Source organism: Myotis brandtii, unplaced genomic scaffold, assembly GCF_000412655.1.
Source record: "Myotis brandtii unplaced genomic scaffold, ASM41265v1 scaffold866, whole genome shotgun sequence".
Classification (NCBI taxonomy): Eukaryota; Metazoa; Chordata; class Mammalia; order Chiroptera; family Vespertilionidae; genus Myotis; species Myotis brandtii.
In genome coordinates this window covers 1,104,772-1,122,342 of record NW_005371530.1, presented here as the reverse complement: position 1 = coordinate 1,122,342, position 17,571 = coordinate 1,104,772, and the positions used below count along the sequence as shown (strand labels likewise).

Below are 17,571 nucleotides of genomic sequence, written 5' to 3'. Positions count from 1 at the left end.
CAGCCTCTCCTTTTTTTCTTTTTTTTTTATTCTGGGATTTATTTACCTTCTATAATTGAAACTCTGTTGCCGTCACTGGAGCTGAGAGCCGGCTTCTACTTGCTCCAGCTCTGAGGCCGCAGCTGGCTGAAAGCAGGTATCTGGGGTTTGTTTAGCTTCTATAATTGAAACTTTGTTGCTTTTGGAGCTGTTGCTTTCAGAGCTCAGAGCCGGGCCGCGGCAGGCGGGGAACCTTGGCTTCCTCCATCACTGGAGCAAGCAAACCTCCTGCTCACTTCAGCTGCGTGGCCGCCGGTCGCCATCTTTGTTGGCAGTTAATTTGCATATCTTGCTAATTAGCCAATGGGAAGCGTAGCGGAGGTATGGTTAATTACCCTTTTTGTCTTTTATTAGATAGGATACTGTAGTTATCAAATGAGAATTCCAATAGGATGGAACTGTTCCATTCTACTGCCTCTCTAGCCACTCCAAAGTTTCTTGATGCATCCAGCTCATGACAGTAAAGAGAAAAACACACACCCAGAAACTAAAAGGCAGCTTTAGGAAATTATGTACATTTTATCTATTAAATCCTTTTAACCTTGGGTGTTGAGAAAACTTTCCTTTTCTTGTCTTTTAAAGCTGTGTTAAATAGTCACATTGACCCACTTAATGAATCTTGAGCATACTATGCTATGTTAAGTAAGACATACAGAGAAAGACAAGTATTGCATGACGTCACTTATTTGTGGAATCTGAAAAACCAAACTATAAAAGGGGAAAGTAAAATGGTGGTTGGGGGATGGGGAGGAAGGGTGGATATTTAAGGGCCTACACTTGCAAAGAGTAGGAAGTAAACCCTAAAGATCTAATGCACAGAGTAGTGGATATAGCCAACAATATCATATTGTGATCATCAAACTTGCTAAGAGCAGGTAATGATTCCAACCACTAAGAGAAAAGTTTGAGTTCAAAAGCCATTGCTGGCATATTCAAGGGATAGGAGGTGAAACTTCAAGCCCTAAATTGTAGGTCTATTGCTATGTAGGATCTTTTCCTTTTCCCTTCCAGATACCCGCTCTACTCTGCTCTGGAGGTTGACCAATGGGTTTCGCATCAGTGAGTCTCTCTTTACTTCAGACTTTGAGTTGGGTCCAACCTATAAAGAGAGTGGAAGGAAAGCAGTAAGCTAGCTGCACCTCTCCACAAAATTTCTCTCTCTCCCCTCCCATCCCAGGACCTCTGTAAGCCTGGAAATGGTAATTGAACTCCACCATTCCTATCTCCAGAATACTGCTCTGACTCTTACGGTTTTCTATCATCTTGCCCTCACCTTATAAATAGTCCCTTTATTACACTTTTGGCAAATTTATTGCCTCCCCACTGACGGCTTGATACAATCTTCAATCACAAAACTTCCTACTTATTTGGCCCATGAGCTGATAACATCTGTTATGCATCCATTGTCTTTGAGGTACACTACTTATTTGCAAGATAATCAGAAAATTTATCATCATCATGGGACAGGGGAGGAAAAACAAACATTAATTTGTTCAAAAGAGTAAAATTAAACATGGTTTTAAATACGAAATTAAGATTTTCAATAAAAACCTTAATAATATGGTGTTGGGTACAATTTATTTTCAATTTCAAAAGCACCTTAAACACAACCATATCTCATGGTTCAGTTGAGTTCAGGTGAAACAAAGATCTGTATGAGAAAACATCTTGAATCAAAGAAGCTGATGGATAGTTCTGAAGAAAGGGATATTAATATCTACCCTAAAAACAGATATTGACAGCATAACTATACTATAAAATTGTGATATGACAATATGGAAACCATAGGCAAAGTAATTCTATTCAAAGTGATTATGGGGCCATTCTTCATTTATCCATTGGTCTGGAAAAGATCTTGAGACATAGGGCTACCCTTAAGGATCCCAGACACATTAATAGAATTTTAGAGTTTGCTAAAAACCTAGAAAATATTATACACTGAGTTAGTGTGATCTGATATTGCATTTATGGTAATTAGGTCTGTTATGTTTGATCCAAGGAAGGCTTTCTGACACTGCTCAACTGAAAATCTTGAATTTTTCAAGGAATGCCCATTAAATTGTATAACACTAAAATACAGACTTAAAAATATATACCACTTATCTAGTGTATTTCTTTTCTTGAACCTAATGATTGGGAATATGATTCTAGTCTAGTTCTCATTATACTTTTGTTGTAGAAAATAAAATATGTGTATTCATAGCACTGTGGCCTCTCAGTCAGCAAATGAAAATGGGACTTCTCAGGTCCTCCTTCTGAGAGGAAATTCAGCTGCATTTTCCTTTGAAAATGGGACTGTAATTGAAACAGGATATTTTTCTTCTACCACATGAAGATGAGGGCTGATATTTTCTAGAGCTAAAACAAGTACTAATAGTTGCTCTAGTGTCCATAACTTTACACATTAAGCTTTTTTCTCCTGTGGCAGGAAGCAGAGAATATGTGCCACTAGCCAATGCCGGCTTGCTAGAGGCAAATATCTCTGCAAGTACCACACCTGGACCCACTGTGGCACCACCCGGAGAAAATGTTCCATGGCCTGGAGTCCCCACCCCTTCCCCCTCTGCACAGTCCACTCCAGCTTCTCAGTCTGGCAAATCGGTCCCAATGGCCCTGAGGACAGAAGTTGTCATTTGGTGCTTTGTCTAGGGGTGTGCCAAATATTTCTGTGATGGCATTCTCACACTGCATTTTTATGTGTCCATTTCCAGTCCACACTGTAAATTTATTCATGGGACTAACCCTTGTCTTTGATGATGAGCAAACTCATTAGCAGGCCATATTGCTGAGCTATTCAACACTACTCTGCTTCTCATTTATTTGCAGAAGAAATAGAGTAAAATAACTTGTACTGAGTTTGTGAGGACCAGAAATTTGACAGCAGCGTAGTTCTCAAAAATGTCAGCTGACAAAGAGAAACTATGTCTTGTTGCTGATTGTATCCTCAGACAACTGTATGTCCACTGAGCACCAGTAAATATTTGTTGACTAAATTAAGAGAAAACAAAACAAAGAACCCCCAAACCTTTACCATGTATCTTGCCTCATGCTATAAAAGCCATCAGAATTTCCACTAAAATAACAGTTTTTAGCCATTTGCTGATTTGTGCTTTCTTTCAAGCTTTGAACATTTCTCCGGGGACAGGTTCACTTTCCTTTCAATATATATATTTTTTTTATATTGAAATTTGGGGGTGGGGTCCCTCAGCCCTGGCTGCACCCTCTTGCAATCCGGGACCCCTTGGGGGATGTCTGACTTGCCTGCCTGCCTGATCCCCCCTTACTGCCTCTGCCTGCCTGTCTGATCGCCCCTAACCACTCTGCCTGCCTGATCGCCCCTAACTGCCTCTGCCTGCCTGCCTGAGTGCTCCTAGCCACTCTGCCTGCCTGATCGCCCCTAACCGCCTCTGCCTTGGCCCCCGCCACCGTGGCTTCATCTGGAAGAACTCTGGAATCATGTCCGGAAAGTGGTTTGGCTGTATGGTCTAATTAGCATATTATGCTTTTATTATTATAGACAAAAAGGAAAGCAGTATACGTGTGTGTATGTGTTGTGTGTATTTGTGTGTGAGTGTATGTGGAGTGTGTGTGTGTGTATGTGGTGTGTATGTATCGTGTATGTGTTTGGCGCGCGCGTGTGTGTGTGGTTTGTGTGTATGGTGTGTATGTGTATGGTGTGTGTTGTGTGTGTATGTATGTATGTGTTGTGCGTGAGTGTACATGTTATGTGTAGTGTGTATGTGTTATGTGTTGTGTGTGTTGTGTGTGTATGTGTTGTGTGTGTTGTGTGTGAGTGTTATGTGTGTTGTGTGTGTGTGTTGTGTGTGTGTGTGTGTGTGTGTGTACACACGCAGTCTATCAGAAAGGAAAAGCAGTTCTTCCCTTGATCATACTGAATTCATTGCAGAGTCCTGATGGCCACTCAGTTGACATCTGTTTCATGAAAGCAAAGGAGCGAGCAAGGTTGTCCCCATCTTTCTCTGCAGGTCTTTCCTTCTGTGTCACAGAGAGTGTCCTCGACTTCCGCTGCCCTTCCAGCCGATGAGCATCTGTTTTCTTCTGCTCTTGACTTCCTTGGCGAAGCCTCAGGGTTGGAAGAAGCTGGGCGTGGGGGAGGGTTTGCCCCTGAATTTACGAACTGTCCATGGGAGGAACTTAAGTGCTGCAGTTCTCCAGTCACCATCGCTGATACAGGCAAAATAACCCTTGTGATCACCCCACAGTCCATAAAATGAGTGCCTTTTAATGGTGTGGGCATAGGAAAGGAAATATTAAGTTAATTGGACAGGCACCCAGGTGAGGTCTCAGTAGTAACTACCTGTGTGTTGCTTTGACTTTCTCAGACGTTGTTGAGAGAACTCCCAAATATATTCTTGGCAAATGTGATTTCTTTCTTTCATTTCTTTTTTTTTTGTTTTCAAAGCTCACCCCTGCCACTGAACCTTAACAATGACATTAAAAGGGCTATTTTTTTTTTTCATTTTCTTGTGGCCTCGCTGAACACTGTTTGCTCTTTTGTAAGATTGCAACACTTGGCACCAGGACAGAGGATTATGGCGACTAAATTCCAAGACTTCTTTTATGTACTTGCTTCAAAGCAGGCTTGTATTTTCTTAGTATCCTTTACTAGTAGATCAGTCACCAATAAAGTAGAAGAGGATAATCCTGACCAAATTAAGAGGCGGTTTTCATGGTATATCTGATAATGCCCTTTACAGATAAAGGGCAATATGCACTTAAAATAATCTCTTAAAACTCTTTCTCCAAAACTTTTTTTTGAATCAAGTCTTACATTACATTTCCTGTATAAGAGTCTGTAGTGTGTATAATAAAGGCATAAACTCCCTTTCCAGTGACTGCTCTGCCCAGGCTTCTCATTTTATTTTATTCCTTCTGTTTTATAGACTTTACAACGCTGACTTTCAGCTAACCTTGTGGCCCTGAGGCTAACCTTTTGATTTAAAGGTTTGACACCTAGAACTGTGTGGATTCTGTAGTTGCCTAGCAATCCATCTAAGGATTCGGGGGGGCTCAGTGTGAGGAGGAAGTGGAGCTTTCAGATCTGATGCGGGTGACCAGCTCCTGGCCCCACAGGGTGCAGAGAAGGTAGCACCAGATGGCTGGGAGTTTGAGTGTGTTCCCTGAAACTCCGTGATGGGGCCAGAGAGTTCCTCTTCCAGGATCGAGTGATGCTATGGACGCACTTCCAATAGCATGCAGCCCATTTCTCTAAGCTTTTGGCTGAGCCATGCATCAGAGACCTCCCATGTAGCCAAGCTTCTCTCTGCCCACTCTGCATGGTGGGTGCTAATGTGTTAGGGCAGGTGCACCCTGAACTCTCTTCACGCTCTCACCCTCAGGATGCTTGACTCTTTCCATATTCCCTCAACCCAGGAGGCTTCTTAGGGCTTCCTTCCAGGCTCTGCCTCTTTAATCAGACAAATAATTCTCACCAACACCTCCTACTTCTTTTCTCCTTACCCTTCGATTGTGATCATTGATCCAGTTCTGAAGAGTAACCCCCTTTATCTCCCCATCAATTCTCTCTGCTATTACACCAAGTATAAAAGTCTAGAGAAATGTCTATCCCTCAGTGGATTGATTGGACCCAGTAGCCGTGTCTCCCTCTGTCAATAAATAATTTGTAACCTCACGTCACACAAAGACTGATGTCTTCTCTAGAAACTCTTGTTTTCCTAACTTGCCCTGTCAGCTCTGTCTCTAGGTCTTAGCTTGATTCTGAGTTTGATCCCTGCTACTGAGAAAATGGTGCTCTGCTGATACTCTTATAACTTCCATCGTAAACTCATGTGTAAATTCAAATTTATCTCTCATTTAATACAATGCATTTAACATGATATATAGCTAGAAGGAACCCATAATTTGAAGGCAGAACACTTGAGTTTGGGACCTAGCTTAACTTCTTGCAAATTCTGTTCTATAAGTCATTGAAAAGTAAATAGCATTACCAGTATGACATGTGTTATCATAGTATTTTTGTAATGTTTTTTCTCTTCCCTTTTATTCTCCTTATGAGGGCTCTAGGTCATCTATTTGTGGAAATACCAGACCTGTCTTTGTAAAATACTGCTTTGATAAAGTACTTGCCCAAAGTCAAACTCCTTGGTGTAATGCTTAAGAACTACCACATACTTATTCTAAATTCTCTGCTCTCACCAGACCTCATCTCTGAGCCCAGTAAGGAACTGGGATAATTCTCCAGTCACACCTCCACTAACTGCCCTCCCTTCTCCTGTCTTAATCTAATCTTTTATTCAAGTCCCCAAGCCCCATCTTACCTTGATTTCCCAGATATCAACGTATTCATTTCACTTAATAACAAATTGAAGCATTCACGCCACCTAGAATTTTGCCTTGTTCATAGTCTAGAGGCCTGAATTATGTTAGTATTGCATTAATTGTTTTGTAGCCCACTGATTCCTGTTTCACAATGTATGCTTAAGAAAACCTTCATTTTCTTTGCTTTGGTTTTCTGATACATAGAATGAGGAGCATTTCCTTTTTCTTCTCAAAGGTCTTCATGAGATTTTATCAGTTAATGAAAGCATTATGAAAGGTTTCATTTTTTTAAAATCCTTACCTGAGGATATGTTTTTTTATTGATTTTATAGAGAGGAAAGAAGAAGAGAGAGAGAAAAATGGATCCGTTTCCTCGAATGCATGCCTCAAACTGGGGCTTGAACTCAGCCTGCAACCTGGGTATGTGGCCTGACCAGGAATCAAACCTGCAACTTTTCTGGTGTATAGAGTCAAGGCTCCAACCAACTGAGCCAACTGGCCAGGGCTGAAATGATTATTGTTTCACAATGTATGCTTAAGAAAACCTTCATTTTCTTTGCTTTGGTTTTCTGATACATAGAATGAGGAGCATTTCCTTTTTCTTCTCAAAGGTCTTCATGAGATTTTATCAGTTAATGAAAGCATTATGAAAGGTTTCATTTTTTAAAAAATCCTTACCTGAGGATATATTTTTTTATTGATTTTATAGAGAGGAAGGGAGAAGAGAGAGAGAAAAATGGATTCATTTCCTCGCATGCATGCCTCAAACTGGGGATTGAACTCAGCCTGCAACCTGGGTATGTGGCCTGACCAGGAATCAAACCTGCAACTTTTCTGGTGTATGGAGTCAAGGCTCCAACCAACTGAGCCAACTGGCCAGGGCTGAAATATTTCTTGAAGAAAGATTAATATACATATTTATATTTGGCTGCCAGTTTTATTTTTCTGTTTTTTACTATTATTTATATCAAACTGCTTTTGAGAAATTTATTCTTTTCTCAGCTTTAAAAAAATGGAACAGATGTGGAATCTCAGAGGGAAGACTGGGGAAGGTGGGTGGGTGGGAAGAGATCAACCAAAGAACTTGTATGCATATATGCATAACCCATGCACACAGACAATAGGGTGGTGAAGGCCTGGGGCTAGGGGGGCAGGGTGGAGGCAGGTTAAAAGAGGTCAATAGGGAAAAAAGAAGACATATGTAATACTTTCAACAATAAAGATTTAAAAATAAACAAACAAACAAACACGGTATTAATTAAACAAATAATTTTTCAATAAAAGGTCAAATTGTGATCATTGTAGTGTAGAGTGAAACAGAACTATGCATGGTATGTAGTTCTTTCTCTGTTTATGTGCATTTCTTATAGTAAAAAAGGAAGGAAGGAAAGAAGGAAAGAAAGAAGGGAAGGAAATAAGAAAAAAGGAAAGGAAAAAGTTCTAAAAGCAAATGATAAAGAATTTGCTAGCAAGTTTTTGAGGAACTCATTTACTCAAACTGTGAGTTAAAAACAGAATATTTTATAATAGGACCATATAGGTCTCAGAAACCTAATTGCATCTTGTGTCCTGGAATTGAGTAGATACAGTAATGCCTATCTGTTTAAATGCAGCCTTAAAGAAAAGAATTAAACTGCAGCTGAGTAACAGCACCCAGTTCTTAAAAACCTTATTTTCCCCAAGATGAAAATCTTTTCTATTCTTCCAGCAAGCTTTCTTTATCTGGTGACCAACGAAGGAATGTGATGATTTCATACACTGAAAAGTTATTGGGGAAATACACATTTCAAATGGAAGGCCTATAAATAGGATTAGGTTTGTCTGAGCAAAAGGAGCTTCTCTTTTCGGAATCCCCCTGCTGTAGCCCTGATGCTAATTTTGGTGAAGGGAGGCAATGTATGACCTCTTATTCTCTTTGGGTCTCTGGTTCCTTCTGGAGGTAAAGTTCTATGATTTTATGCAATAGTGATTCTCAGCCTGGTTGGGAAATCAATATTTATAAGAATCTGATAAATGTTATGAATTGTCTTCCCCATAAAAATATATATACACGGAGTGGCCAGATTATTATGACCACCCCATCAGCACTTTGTCTTCAATAATGCAGTGATTCTTCTTGGCATTGACTCCAAGAGACGTTGAAAGGTGATGAGAGGTATCTGACACCACGCCGGATGAATAGCACTGTCCAGTTCTGTGAGATTTGATGGTTGTGGAACCAGCTGCCTGATGGCTCTTTTAACTTCGTCCCACAAATGCTCAACTGGATTGAGATTTGGTAATTGTGGGGGCCACCTAAGCAAGGTAAAGTCTCCCTCATGTTCTTGAAACCACTCCTGCACAATAGGAGCACCGTGGCATGGCGCATTGTCTTGTTGGAAGAAGCCATCTCCATTGGGATACGCCATCAACATGATAGGATGAACTTGATCAGCAACGATACTTAGGTATGTTGTGCTATTCAGACGTTTATAATGGTCTGGCCCTCTAGCAACTTGAGCACGAAATTATAGCTAATTTGCCTACAAATGTCAGGTGGTCATAATAATCTGGACACTCAGTGTATATTCCTAAGAGTGTTAGCACAGAGATATTTTGGGGGGAAATTGACAGTTAAAGACTACTAGAAAACCCAAACAAGGTGACCTTGGCAAATTATAAAATAGGAGTACTGAAAAAGCCAAAATACTTCACAGCTGCATCCAATACTTTTTTCAGTATCAAATCAATTAGTCCACAGTACTCCCAAGTTTTGTAAAATAGCTAAACATGTTAATTTGGTTAATTTTCCCATCTTTTCTTTCTGCCTTTCAAGATTTCTCTGCATCCCTTTCTTTATGATATCGTATTGGCTCAGAATTTTTTTGAAGCTCATTCTTGATACCATGCCAGTCTTTGCTGACTGTGGGCAGTTCAGCTTCCCAGGTGGTGAGCTGTTTAACAAGTTGAGATTGCCTTCTCTTCCTATCAGCGGGCAGCAGTGTTAACAGCATTAATCCCCAAACGAACTCCATTTACCCTAATGACCTCCTCTGCACTCATGCACTCACATGTGTTAATGGGATGGCATAACGGGATATCTAGACTGTCTCTATCTGCTCTATTAAGTGACCCATTTAATCAAAGACCAGAGTCACTGCTTCTTTACTGCTGTTCAGGGGAATGACCCTTGCCAGTATTCCCAGAAGAAACTCTTATATATATATATATATTTCAGAGAGGAAGGGAGAGGGAGAAAGAGATAGATACATCAATGTTGAGAGAGAATCACTGATGGGCTGCCTCCTGCACACCCCACACTGGGGATCGAGCCCACAACCCAGGCATGTGCCCTGACCAGGAATCGAACCATGATCTCCTGGTTCGTGGGTCGACGCTCAACCACTGAGCCATGTCGGCCCGGCAAAATGTACTGTTTCTTGAACAATAAGTATATGTATGTAATTATATTCATATAATTATGTTAAATACATATGTTTCTTTTCTTTAAAGCTGCCAGGTGATGGTGACTTCTGTTGGGTGAGCAGTCTTTGTTCAGGTTTTCATGGCAATCAAGCCCACCAGCGTGGAACCCAGAGTCTGCCAAGGCCCTGGCGCTCCCTAAGCCTGCATAGGTGGGATGCTGGCATCCTGTCCAGTCCTGGGACTTTGAGTCCACAGCTACTCTTACAACAAGACAGTGATTGCTTTGCCTTTATTCTGGAGGCACAAGTGGGAGCAGCATTCAATGTTCCAGACCAGCCAGAGCTGTACTGTCAGTGTGAAACATTGTGTCTGTCAGCAGTGGGGTCCAAGCCAGTCTCTTCCTGTGGTCTGATTTTCATTATTGTTTTAGATGCCTAGTTTCACTTGGTTTTATAATTGATTTCTAGGCTCGACAGTATTTTTCCATGAAATTCAGCAAACTATCCGATATCCTTTCAGTAGATTTCTTTCCTACTTAAGTTCACCGAATTGGTTTCTGTTGTTTACAATTCACCTAATACACATAAAAGTAAGAAAAAAATTTAGCCTATAATTTCAGTGTTTGAATGAACCTCCTTAAGTCACATATGAATTCTGCCTTTCTCATTCAATCCAGCTTTGGGGGCTATTAGGATAGAGAAGTAGCAGGGAGGGCTGTGTAGGGAGTGGCTGTAGGGCCAAGCCTCAGACTGACCTGTGGCAGGGCCACAAACAAGTCCCAGCTTGGAGGGCAGAGCCCTCCTAGCATAATTAAGCTTGACCTTATAGTCCTCCCTAGTTCCTTCCTAGGTAGCTAATGGGCTGTGGGAGGTGCAGCAAGTGCTGCCAAAACAAGTTGAAACTCATAAGAACATTGTAAACATGTTGACCACTTCCCTTGTTTTGCTTTTTGTGCTCTGACTGTAAAATAAAGCTTTGGTTTGCAGGCTGAGCACTGTTTCCTCATCCAGGCACAGTGATCCCACCTAGCTCCAGCTGTATTCTCTGTGTGTCTTCTTTAATCCTTCACCACTCCTCCTCAGATTCACCCTTGGCCGTGCTGGCACGGCACAGAGCTGGTTAAAAATGCCTCTCTGAAGGACATCAAGTTAATTGCTAAAGAATTAGTTGTCTGAAAACTTGTTTTCTCATTGTATTAATATAAGGTGAAGAGTCATGAGCTTGTGCATATCAATTCTAGACAGTCAAGTTTATTGAAAAGCATACATTTGTAATCCCAATTTTATTTCCTTTAAACTTTGATTCTTCTCATTTTTGAACTGATGAATAGGGCAACTCTCTCTTCACTGAACAAAGTAAGTCAAGGAGGGAGCTTCATAAATTCATCCTTTGTAGTATGTAATGAGGATATTTTACTAGTGAAGGATAAAAACAAAAGGCCTGATATGTGGGTTATCAGTGGACTCGCCTTCATCTGACCCAGGTCTCCCACACTGAGTCTTTTCATGAAGAATTTCAGGAGGTTCTGCTCCATATGTTAGTCTGCCCAGTATATTCCACAAAGATGAATTATAAGTGTCCACCTCAGAATTTCTACAGAGCAACAGATGGCTTGCAGTTGAAAGTCTGACTTAATATATAATAACATAATATATAACATATAACACATAACATGTAATATAATATAACATATAATATAATGAGCCTACTATGTATTTGAGTGGCCAGTTATGCATAGACATTTGAACATTTTGTTAAAATATAAATGACTGACACTGAAGCTAAGAAGATGAATAAACAGTGGAGTGTGTGTTTGTGTGGGTAAAAACTTTTTTTCTCTTCAGTTATCAAACCCTCCTAGTACTATGAGGCAATCATTCCTAAAAATATTATTCCAGAATAATTATTCCAGAATAACCAAGAAATGAGAAGGTATGGGATCCAAAGAGTAAGTGAGCTGGGCAGGTGAGATGACTTCAGAAAATGGAGACCAAAGAAAATCAAATCTCGGTTTTCTTGAACCCCTTTTGTGCTTTCTCATGTTTTGATTATGTGTTTTTTTCAGACAGTCCAAAAAAAAAAAAAGTTCAAAAGTAGATTTTCCTTTCTTCCGTTTAGAGGCCAGTTTCTTTTGAAACACAGAGACAGCATGACGGCTGTACTATTTGCTTATTAAAATCCACTGTTGTATCGCAGCATCATCTTTTGTGTTCACTGTACTCCTTGTCTGCCACCAGCAAAGTCACTCCCAGGGGCAGCAGAGGAAGCTTTTGGTGAGAATGAGTCGTTCTGGAAATAATTTATCTTCATGGCTTATGTTAGTCTCCGAAGTCAAGTCTATTCTCCAGGCGGGCATTACGCAGAGCAGAGCAGACCTTTCCACTCGGGCTGGAGTTGAATGGTCATCTCCGTGAGGGAGTGTTTTATGGCCATTTACACTTTTTGTAAAATCAGGACACCTGTTTGAAAGAACTGAGCTGAGGGCTCACAACACAGAGTGTACTACATGGAAAACAGTGCAGATCACACATATACCCAGATAAACTTCTTGGTACCTTAAAGCCACAGCTTTTTAAAGAGGCTAACCCGACTTACAGATTTTCTAGTATATATTGCATTCATTTTAATAAGCAGTTATTATAGCTGAATAAATAATTACTTTATAGCAGGTGTAAAGAATATCCTGGGAGTGGCATCAATGAAAGTGTTTTATCCCTGCTTTTCCTGTGTCATGATGTAATAATCAAAGGCAGAGCTTAAAGGAAATAAACGAGTTCCTTTAGTGAAGCAAATGGAAGCTTCAGTGAGACTCGATAGCAGGAATGAACTAGCCTAGGTGAGAAACAACAACTTTATTGACGTGATTTGTGTGAAATGAGTGACTAAACCAAAAAGAATATCTGAGTCGGCCCGGGGCATCTCCCTCCAGAGGAGCCCAGTGCTTGGGTTGCTTTTCTCTTTTACTGGTTGGCAGACACACAGGGTAGGTGAAGGCTTTCTTTTGTCATAATTTGTGACTGCCACAGAGGACGTGACTGAGAAATTAAATAGGTCAAGTAGGAAATTTCTCAGACTTCTATGGGTCTAGATGGAGGTAATATTTAAAATTAAAGACTAAAATCAGAATGTGAAGGTATTGATTTTTCAAATGCCTGCAGCTAGGAATGTTGACTCACATTTTTTAGAAGATTAGGAAGTCAAACTAACTGTAATAGGAATTTACTAGTTCCCCAGGGACATTGATAAGTAGAACTTGATGCAAAATATCAAAGTAAAAGGAACCATCAATCAAAATACTGAACTCCCAAATTACCAAATTACCAACCTTCTCTTTGATTATACACATATATGTGATTATATCTGAATATATATAATTATATATATTTGAATATATATATATATACAATCAGATATACTTTTTATATAATAATATATATTTGAATATATGTATCTTTAAATACATATTCTTAGAAGCAGTTGACAGAATCATAGAATATTTGCAATATTATAATTTATAGAGGTTTTAAGGGTCACATTATCACATTATTTATCTTTCATTTTGTAACAAAAACTAAGGCCAGAGAACTGAGTTGAGTTGTTTAGTTTCCATAGTTAATGGCCAGGGGTAATGCTTCTTTAAAGTATAATTATGATATTTGCACATCAATGATACTCTTTATGTCTCTCCTTGAAAACGTCAGCTTAACTCACTGTGAAAAACACATTTTAGTTTGGCCTCAAATTTAATCTCTTTATCACCAATATAGAGGATATCTGTGTCGTCATGCGGAGTAAAAAGTTAATAGAAATTGCTTCTGAAGTTCATTTACTAGTTAGTATGCATATTCAACCTTCATTATCTTGCAAGTAAAAATGTGATCATATTAACATTGGCACCCAATTCTAATTACTCCAATGCCCACCTGCCCGCACAGAACCTCAGGGCAAGTCCCTTCCCAAGCAACCTCAAGGATCCTCAAAACGGTGATGACTTACTCAGGAACACAGCTCTTAATGTTCTTTTCTTCTAGATTCTTCTTTGAGATCTGCTGTTCCCAAGTCAAAAGCTGATGCTTTAAGATGCTGCTGTTATGTTCCGTGTTCTGTGCCAAGCAGGGCCACTCTCTGTGGCTACTCGCTGTGTGACCACTTGGGTCCCAGGGCAGTACTTTTAAAATGTATTAGAGAGAGAGAGAGGAAATAGGAGAGAGAGAGAGAGGAAAGAGAGAGAGAGAGAGAGATCTCAATTTGTTGTTCCTTTTATTTATGCATTCATTGGTTGTTTCTTGTATGTGCCCTGACCAGGGATCAAATCCACAACCTTGGAGTGGGACGATGCTCTAACCAACTGAACTACCTGGCCAGGGCAGATCCACATAACACCTTCACACACTTTTACTGAATCCTTGAGACCCAGTACTCAGATGCCATTTTTCTCCTTCCTTTTACTCTCTCTTTGTTCCCCAAAGCCTTCCCTTTTCAGAAAGTATTATCAGGCAAACGGATATTTGCAGAGGAGGATGGTGTTGCTTACTCATCTGCCACCTTTGCTGAAGGTAACTGGCAAGATGACTTTTCAGGGATATTTTGAGATACATTTTACTTTCTGAGAACTGGCACTAAAGATGGGTCATCAACACTCTAATCACTTCTATTTGTAAGAAATTAAGAAATACTTACAAAAAATCTATTAGTTATTCCAATAAAAACCCATCTGTGCTCCTAGTGCCTCGCTTGCTGTAAATCCCAAATGGACCCCAAGCCTTTTTCTGAGCTGTAGACATGGAAAATGATAGTTGGCAGTTGACGGTCATTAAAAACATTCTTGGAATGCTGCCGCAGCATTGGGCCCTATTACTGTCATGTCTTGGGTGGAAAAGGTAGAATCATAGTATTTCAAAAATGGATGAGAACTTAGAAATAATTTTGTGCAACTCCATTGCCTTATAGATAAAAGCAGTTGTGGAACAATTTGTCATTTTATACCCAATTTAGAAGCTTGCAATAGTCTTCTGTAAAATGAAAGCATGCAATCAAATAAGGCATGATTCCTTGCAGACACCTTACATGAGCACCGCGTTTCTATTTAACCCCTGCACTGGTGTATGCAGTGGTAATTCCCACCTGGGATTTATAACAACCCCAGGTGCATTTTAGACTCCATCCATGAAGTTATTGAAACATCTCAAAAGGAATTCACATTTCAGTAAAGAATCCCACAAAATATTTTCATAGTAAAGGAATATATTGCAGTAAAATAAGACTGGGTAGATAAAGCAGCTCCTAAGATAGTGGGATTCTTAGAGCACTGATACAATTAGTTGAAGTCTGAATGAATAACTTGAGTGGGTGAGGAGGAGGGGATCAAAAATAAAATAATTTAATTTTAAGGATAAATGCAATAGCATTTAAGTTTATGAAAAGTCTATCAAGATGTTCAAAATTAACTCTAGCTGGTTTTGCTCAGTGGTTAGAGCGTCGACCTGTGGACCAAAGGGTCCCAGGTTTGATTCCCGTCAAGGGCACATGCCCAGGGTTGTGGGCTCAATCCCCAGTAGGGGGGGTGCAGGAGGCAGCCAATCAATGATTCTCTCTCATCATTGATGTTTCTATCTCTCTCTCCCTCTTCCTTTCTCTCTGAAATCAATAAAAATATATTTTAAAAAAAAGATGTTCAAAATCATTTTGAGCTCAACTGATTGCCTTGTTTCCTTTGTATCATGTGAAAGCAGTCCTGACTTTTCATGGCTCCCCATGAATTTCCAATTCCTTGTCCTTTCTAAGAACCATCTGTTGTATGTAAGTTTCCACTGGATCTGCTCTAAACATGTATGTGGGAAATTCATCTTGAGGAAGGCCTCTGCATAATAAATCCCTGAAACTCTGTGCCACCCAACACATAGTTACTATGTTTATTTTGCTGAAGATCTCTTCTCTGACAAAGCGGACGTTAGCACACTAATTTTTTCAATTAATTAAAAATGTGAAAATTGTTATTAAAGCATTAGTGGTCATCTGAGAGCCCAAGATGGTAAGAGCTCTTTTCTAAGGGATTGAAAAATCTCTAATCAAGCAAGCAAAAATGGTCACATGAATTGAAAATAGACAATATTCTTCCCATGAGTCAAATTCAGATGATGGAGATGCACTAGGGCAGCGATTTTAAACCAGTGCACTGCAAGAATTTTTAAAAGATGCAATATTAGTCAGGGGCACTGACTTCTTTTCCCTTAGATTGTCAAAATTTAAAAAAAAAATGACAATAGCCAACACAGCCATAACTATCTGAAATCATACCTATTTTTTTTGTCAGATCAGCAAAAATTATATTTTTTGGTGTGCTGCAGAATTTAAATAATTAGTTTATGTGCCATGAGATGACAAAGGTTGAAAATCACTGCATGAGAGAGATTGTATTGACATAGCTTATATGAGGACCATCAAGGTACCATTGACCAGAGGCAAATTGGTTATAATTCACTTGAGAATGTTGTGGTGCCTGTGTTCATTGTCTTGTGAAGTGGCCTTATAAAAGCAAACCAGTATCCTCCTGGACATACTTAATAAAACATTCAAGCAGGCATTTTGGCACATCCCTTTGCGACAGCATTAAACAGAAAGATATTTTAAACATTAATTTTGATGAATGGCATGTAGGTAATGACCTTGTTCAATCCACAGAGCCTCATCCACAATAAAAGCATTGGCTATGAGAAAATTTATTATTGTAAGATGGAAGTCATTGTTGCTACATTGGACATTTATTTGCCTCAGTGTGTTATTTCAATTTTAGAGAGTTTTTTTCCTAATTATAAAATTAATACATGTTTATTGTAGAAAATTAGGAAAATACAAAAGAAAATATAAAGGGAAAATCATTTAAAAAATGACTTGGCTCTAAAAAATAACCACTATTTCTATTTTGCTCTAAATCCTCTTAGATAATATATGTAGATATACATTTATTTTTTAATTTTATATATGTTTAATTTTATTTTTAAAATTTAAACAGAACATACAATTGTATAATTTAGTATTTGTATACAGTGTATTTAATGGAAGATATATGTTTAATTTTATTTTTAAAATTTAAACAGAACATACAATTTAGTATTTGTATACAGTGTATTTAATGGAAATATTATGTGAATCCTATATAATAAAAGCCCAGTGACTGAAATTATGGAATGACCAGAACGACCAGAGACCAGAATGACAGCGGCCCCTTGCCCCGGCCGTCCCTGCCCCCCAGTGGGGATTCCACCATGATCCGGGGCCCCCATCAGGGCAGGCTGGCCGGCCCCCACTCGTGCACTGGGCTTCTATCCTTTATAATAAAAGGGTAATATGCAAATTGACCCTAATGGTGGAACAACCAGAACGACTGCTCGACATTCACTATGAAGTGCACTGACCACCTCTTGGTTCCTTCCCCTGGCTAGCAGGCTCAGATTGCCCAATGGTGAACGGGGAACTGGGGGTGGGTGGTGGTGGGATGCGGGGCCAGCTGCAGGCAGCCAGGGAAGATGGCCAGGGACTAGGGACTGTACCCCCACATGAATTTCATGCGCCAGGCCTCTAGTTAATTATATAAAAAAATAATTTATTTCTCTAACTATAATTGGGCATTTATGTAGTATTCTTTTTTGTTGCTATTATGAGTGATTCTTTGATAAACATTTGTGTACTTAGTCTTACTAGTCCCTTTTTAATTATATAAAATTTAAGCATACCACATTATGATTAGGTCTTTTTTTTTTATTGCTTAAATTATTACAAAGAGTATTACATGGTGTCCAACATGGTGGTCCCATCAAGTCTCCATTC

At 39.5% G+C, this 17,571-nt stretch overlaps 1 long non-coding RNA gene across 1 annotated transcript in view; it reads right to left on the bottom strand.

Annotated features, from left to right (window-relative positions):
* LOC106724528 overlaps window positions 1-8,571 on the bottom strand; it is a 21,697-nt gene extending 13,126 nt beyond the window's left edge. Inside the window, exons 1-2 of the long non-coding RNA XR_001360344.1 lie at window positions 8,428-8,571; window positions 3,260-3,262 (exon numbers count right to left, since the gene is read on the bottom strand). This is a non-coding gene — a long non-coding RNA (uncharacterized LOC106724528). The remainder of the gene's footprint in view (window positions 1-3,259; window positions 3,263-8,427) is intronic.
* Between the last annotated feature and the right edge of the window lie 9,000 nt (window positions 8,572-17,571).